We start from the raw sequence: 7,266 nt of genomic DNA, 5'->3' as shown, positions 1-7,266 counted from the left end.
AAAAAAACACAGATTCAGTATTCCTCAAAGCATTAATTCATCTCACTCACAAAAAAAAAAACACAGATTCAGTATTCCTCAAAATTAATAAAAATAATGCAACTCAGAATATGACGCAGACCTGCAATAATTAAATGTTAAACAAAACAAATATCCTTTATGCATGTAATCCCATTCTATTAACCAATGTCTTTGCTACTAACCTTCGATGATCCAGTTCAACCATACTAATAAGCAAAAATTACTCTAGACAAATGTGTGTCTTTTTTATTGCTGAAATGTGTTGAAATTTCTTCTTCTGCATTCTACTGTACGGACGTAAATTTACTTTCCCTTCAGCCTGAGGCTTATTCATTTCACTTTTGGTGTGAAAAGGCTTTTATATTTGCCAAAAATAGAACTTTTTTATTTTAAATACAAACAAGCAAGCCCTGTCCAGGTTTAAAAAGTAACGCAAAAGTAACGTAACGCATTACTTTCCATAAAAAGTAACTAAGTACCATAATTAGTTACTTTTTTTATGGAGTAGCGCAATATTGTAATGCATTACTTTTAAAAGTAACTTTCCCCAACACTGGTGGTAATGCATTAGATTACAGCCTGCAATTTACAGCATAAGTAAACAGAATTTACAGTGTACCTTTTTTGTAATTATATACATTACCTCCGTGTAGGTTTAAGGGAACAACATGCAAAGTTTGGGGAATACAGGGGTAACAACCTGGTAAATTACAAATTATTTTTACTGTAAGTATTTTGAAATTAAGGGGTACCTATTCTAATATTGCGTGGTATGTATGACCTACTATGCTAAACAACAATCTTACGTTTGGGAGCGATTTAGCAAGTAGATACACTTTTTGTAATAATACATTGGTATTATAGGCCTAGGTATTTTTTAACCACGGGGTACATATTCTATTATTAAAGGATACATGATGGAGATCACTGAACCACAAAACTGGAAATCTAGGGAAATGAGTTGATGAGTTTCTGTTATGATTTATAATTCACCATGTAGTCTACTTACCTTATGAAAGTGTATTGTATTCGTAGATCTCAGCTGAGTCACACCAGCAACTTCCCAACACCACTATCACCAAATAACTACTTCTGATGTTCAGTTTGCATGACATTATACCATCAAGGTGCAATGCAGCTTAAAACAAGCTTACTTCTTTCCAGCTGTTCACAGAAAATAAAATACAACATGATACAACACTTGTATTTCAGTGGATATACTGTATACTGTGATATGTTTTATAGCAAAAAAATTTAATAAAATAATAGAGGATTTAATTTGATCATCAAACAAAGTTAAATTAAAACTATTGCAACATTTTTCTCTGTAATTACTGTGCAAATATACACTTGTTCTGTGTTTAAGTCCAACTTGTTCCTCCCTTGTTCCATGTAGTTACAGGGTAAGTAGCTACAAGAAATTGCTCCAAAACGATTGTTGTTTAGCACAGTAGGCCATACATACATACATTCATACCAGGTAATATCTCCATCATGTCAAGCTCATTTTTTGCTAACTCAAAATGGTGAGCTGTTTTATTTATTTAATTCAATTATTGCTTGAAAATTACTTTACTGCTGGGTCTAAATGAACCCAAAATGTGTTTTTTAATTAAAATCACACACAATATGACAACAGTAACAACACAGGCAACAGATAATAACAAAAGGGGAAAATTTATTACACCAGAAATGGATAAAAATTAAAATGAAAAATCGTAGGCCTACATGAGTAGTTCAGAAAAAAGCAAAGCAACTCCACACTTATAAGGCTTATATACAGTTAAACCAAAAATGCTTTTGAAAAGTTTAATATTGAATAACGTTTATTTTGCTCATGTTTGATATTGATATTTTGCTGATAAATAAACTACGTACACTACGGCCAAACCATCACACCAAGAAACACACAGACTGAAAGCCTGTAATAAACACTGAAAGTCAAGAATAAACTGTCTATAGCAAATCGACAGGATTTTTAACGTCTTTGATTTTACCGTTTTGACACATTCCTAACTCAACACCATCGGGTTACTTACAATTATCAACCCAAAATTGGGTCAAATCAAACCAGCTTCCTTATACAACAGTCTCAACTGTATTGAAACAATAGCCCAGTGTTGATTTTTTTTAAAATATGTGTACTATTAAACGGTACACAATGTATGTTATTGCTAAATCACTTGTGAACGTATAACTGTTGTTTAGTAGGTCATACATACCACGTAATATTAAAATAGGTACCCCTTAGTTTCAATATACTTATAGTATAAATAATTTGCAATTTTCCAGGTTATTATCTCTTTATTCTCTAAATGTTGCATATTGTTCCCTTATACCAACACGGTATACTGTTTAGGTAAACTATTATTATGAATATGTACGCTGTAAATTTGTTTTACTTACACTGTAAATTGCGGGCTGTAATCTAAAGTGTTACCCGAATGTGTTAATGGTTATGATAACTGTGCAAGGTAATTATTAAAGATACAACTAACTTTTGTGGGGGTGGTGTATTAGCTTTGTCTAAAAATATCAAGGGGGCACAGTTTCCAATTGGTATGAAGCTTTTGCTGTGAGTAATACTTCAAAACAATAAGAGCCATAAAAATAATCAGCTAGGTTTCTATAATATTCTTTGTCCCTGGAAAGATTAGGCATTGTCTTTCAGTGTTGCTTTAGAAATGCTGTTGGACTTGTGCACAGGTGTTTAAAAATAATACTCACACACCAGTACTGTGAGTGCACAGTACAACATTTACTCAAAGTTGTCACATTGCCAAATGGTGATTTGTACTGTTTTGGACTTATTTCCTTATTTTCCTCATTTAATTTCAAGTTGATAATTTCCCCCGTTTTTCAAAATACTCTGCGAACATTAGGGACAACTCAATAATCACCCCCAGAACACAGAACACTATTACTAGACTCCTTCTTCTTGTTATCACTTGTTCAATAGGATTTTATTCCAGGTGGTCAAAAGAGCACATGAAATACAGCCACCTCTGATAAAGCTACTATATTAGTCCCACTGTTTTCTTGGAATGCACATTTTTTGGCTTCAAGGTGAACTCTCTTTTGTGTCAAATCCCATTTGAAAGGCAAGGTAAGATACAGTCCAGTCAGTAGAGCTCCACTGCATTGTTACTAATCAGGCTACAGTGCTTTAAATAAACTCTATCAAGCAGATGTAACTGCTGAAAGCCCAATTTAGTTCACTTCAAAGAAGTGTTTTCAGTACTTCCCGTTGGCATTTCCAGTTGTGCCAGGGCTTTCATCTTGTCCTGTGTCCCAACTGGTCTCAGCTCATTGACAGAGTCAGGAAGTCATCGGGAACGCCTGCCACATTAATGTTCCAGGGACAGCGTGACTATGCTAATATCTTAGTAGGCTGGGAAGAGGATCCAAAGGCCCTAAAATCTCTGATAAGACCCCAAAATTCCAACCCATTATCATGATACAGTGATTCTGTATTTCCATACGATATGATTCATACAAAAACGTGCGATTTTTAGAAAAAAGTATACATGAAGGCCTAACCCTAACGGTGCAGACATTGTACATTTAATGTTTCTGTGAATTTTCACAGGTGAAATGCTGTCACTTCGGTTGGAATCCATGCAACTGGGAGTTTCTCGCTGAGGAGAAAGATTTCCCCGTGCATGTTTCGCAACAGGTCAAAGTTGGTCATGCACATTCACGTTGACGTATAGAAAGCTGCTTGTTTTAAAAGTGACTTCTATATGAGCTGTGCTTCACAAAATAGACAATGGAACTTTTTTGTGCACAAAATGGACCAGCTAATGTGACCGCACCTGAACTCCACCCCTAATCCTAATATTGAGGCATAAGCAGCTTGTATGAAAACGTATGAATAGTGTTGTACGAAAATGCAAAATGAGACTGTATGAATTCATTAGAATTAGCCACCAATTCGCCATGAGAGTGTGTTGAAAATTCAGTCTTAACTTCACTATTGAAAATGAAAGGCTAGAAGTGTCTTATTCAGTGAAATTTTAAGCACAAATAGGTTTTTATTTTATTTTATTTTATTTTATTTTAAATGCACCAGCACAAAAGGGGAAAAAATAAGCTGCTTGTTTTAAAAGTGACTTCTATATGAGCTGTGCTTCACAAAATAGACAATGGAACTTTTTTGTGCACAAAATGGACCAGCTAATGTGACCGCACCTGAACTCCACCCCTAATCCTAATATTGAGGCATAAGCAGCTTGTATGAAAACGTATGAATAGTGTTGTACGAAAATGCAAAATGAGACTGTATGAATTCATTAGAATTAGCCACCAATTCGCCATGAGAGTGTGTTGAAAATTCAGTCTTAACTTCACTATTGAAAATGAAAGGCTAGAAGTGTCTTATTCAGTGAAATTTTAAGCACAAATAGGTTTTTATTTTATTTTATTTTATTTTATTTTATTTTAAATGCACCAGCACAAAAGGGGAAAAAATTGATAAAAATAGAAAATACTAGTAAATAAATACATTTTCAGTTTTCAAGTAGCCAACCCCTTTCCCAGGTTATGGTTCTGGATGTCAAAAAAACAACTTTCTCTGTGTACTGTTGTACTTTTGCAACTTTGAAGAAAGTGCACATTTGAAATGTTAAGATTTTCCTTCTCTTTCCAGCCACGTCTCAATACTCAGCTGCAAGCAAAAGCTTTCTTCAGTTACTCTAAGGAGCTACAGCCATGAGAAACTGCTGATGGAGTGTTTTCGAAAGTACTCCGGCGTCGCTGTCACACGTCTCCATCCATTAGTCCGGCAGGGAGAGCGGAAATGATGCGGGCCATCATTGTGTGTCGGCAGAGCCTGACAGAGATTGTGGGGTCGGAGGAGGTGTTAGGGAGCCTTGCAGTGCTGCCGTAGAGGAAAGCGCCGGCTCCAGAGGGCTTCCATCCTCCCCGCGGGGCCACGATAGGCTGGGTGGCAGGAGGGCTGGTTGGAGGATGAGGCCGCAGCTGTGGGGGAGGGTAACGGCTGTGCCGGGCTCCTTCTGCCCTCTCGCTGACAGGATCTGGTCAGTGTCCTGCTGCTGAGGGTCACGGCCCAGCTTACGAACACAAACTTATCTTCCGTACATCTGCTAGGCCGCCTGCGCAGTCAGTCTGTCTCCACGGCAGGCTGTGCTCTCTTTCCTGCAGGGGGAGGTTGGGTGATACTTTGGTTGAGGAGAGTGACAGAGAGAGGGAGAGGGTCAGAGTGGGAAACCAAGGGATCTAGACCCTGCCAAGACGCTGAGCTACATGGAAAACACGAGCTGCCTCCAGGGTAACAGGCCCACTTCTGAATTTCGACAAACAAAAATAACTCCGGCGACTGGATATATCCATTCCTCAAGCGATGAGCACTTTTTCTTTCTGTCAGCCAGAATTCCCAGAAGCTGAGCAAATTCATTCTGGAACCTGGACTGTCTTTGAGGACTGCTAATTTGCTCTACTGTTACAAGGAAGAAACTTAATAATACTGTTTTGCCCCAGTTATTTATCATTCCTCTCTCCACAGATGGAGATGACCTTTGAGTGACCAATGGTGAAGCTCAACCCCGGCCCTTTCGGTGACTTATTTCATCATTTGAGCGGCGTATGATTAAATTCTCATGACCTAATGCATTGTAGAATGCCTTGGAACTGAAGTTAATGTTTTTTTTTTCTTTCTCTTGCTTTCTTTTTTTTTTCATTCTACTCCCACCCTTTTCCTCAGCAGAGCAAGGGAATGCTGGCTGCGTCTGCCCAGGAGAAAATAACAACTTCATTAGAAGAGCTTGGATAGAGCAGCGAGTGGGAAAACAAATGATTGTGAGCGGTGTTAATGGAGTGCAGTGAGGCTAACTCAGAGGAGTTCTACCTGCCAAAACCTTGTCTGCCTAACCTTAACCCAGACGAGAGAATTAGGAGATGATGTATGGCTGAGAGCGTTCTATCTGAAGGGAGGAGCGCTGTGAAAGGGTCTCGGGATTCGAGTCTCTTCTTTTTTTAGGAAGCAGTTTTGATTCAAATAGCTGGTTTTGCAGTGAGCCTTTGTCACATGACATGATGCTCATTGTTTTTGTCCTATGTCTTGTGAAAGGAATATGCCTCTTCTGTGAAGAGCATTTTTTTTATTTCTAAAAGAATACATTTTTATTAATTTGTTTTATTTTCACTTTTTTATTAAGATTTGTAGTACTTTTTAAGCCTTTGTCCAGCAAATCAAAGTCGTGCAATATGCAGAAAAATGCAGAAAAAACAAACAAACAAACAAACAAACAAATTATAATAGGTAAATATATTACACAGAGGACCCCTGCAGACCCTCATAACAGTGTGTCAAGGTCTCTTAAAATAATTAATAATGTTTGTTAAAAAATAATTTTTACATTAAGAAATATATTTTACATCATTCTTTGTTCCACATTATAAGAAAAAAATATTTTATTCCCTTTTACTTGTTGGTGACACCACCTGATTATGAAAAACTGACATTTCTTATTTTATATATATATATATATATATATATATATATATGTATATTAGAGCTGGTTAATTAATCTAATTAATCGCAAATTAATCGCACATCATTTGGCTGAGAAATTACTCCCAAAAGATAATTTTAAGTCATTGTTGTGTAAAGCATCAAACAGACATTACAAAAAGTAGCTTCAGCAAGAAATATTTTGTTAGATAAAATTTATTACATATAGCCTACTCTTTTGGACCATGAGGGTGAGTAAATGATGACACAATTGTCATTTTTGGGTGGGTTAACTATACCTTTAAAAATGTATTTTATTAATTTTATTATTATTACTATGGAAATATTAAATAATTTATTTAATAAAATGATACTCTAAATAATTAACTAAAACTGCCAGTAGGTGGTGGTAAATGTCTTAATGAGTAAGTCATCGAGTCCTTTTTTCAATCATTTGATTCGTTCAAATGGCTGATTCATTCAAGTGTGAAGTAAATGGTTATTTTTTAATGGTCCATTGAATCATTGGGCTTGTTCGACTTGAAGCAGATCATCACCATCAGATCAATCGGTGTGGACATCAAAGGCTGCGTTTACACTGCAAGTCTTAATGCACAGATCCGATCTTTTGACCATATCCGATTTTTTGGCACGTCTGTTTACATTCACTTTAGACACGACTGGTATCCAATATCTGTGTTTACATTAATTCCCACCCAAAAGGATTGTCTGCAGTGATCGCTTTACTATGCACATGGTAGACCCTCGGGTTT

This window comes from Sinocyclocheilus anshuiensis, unplaced genomic scaffold (assembly GCF_001515605.1).
Source record: "Sinocyclocheilus anshuiensis isolate Anshui unplaced genomic scaffold, SAMN03320099.WGS_v1.1 scaffold894, whole genome shotgun sequence".
NCBI lineage: Eukaryota > Metazoa > Chordata > Actinopteri > Cypriniformes > Cyprinidae > Sinocyclocheilus > Sinocyclocheilus anshuiensis.
Note: the sequence above shows the minus strand (reverse complement) of the source record.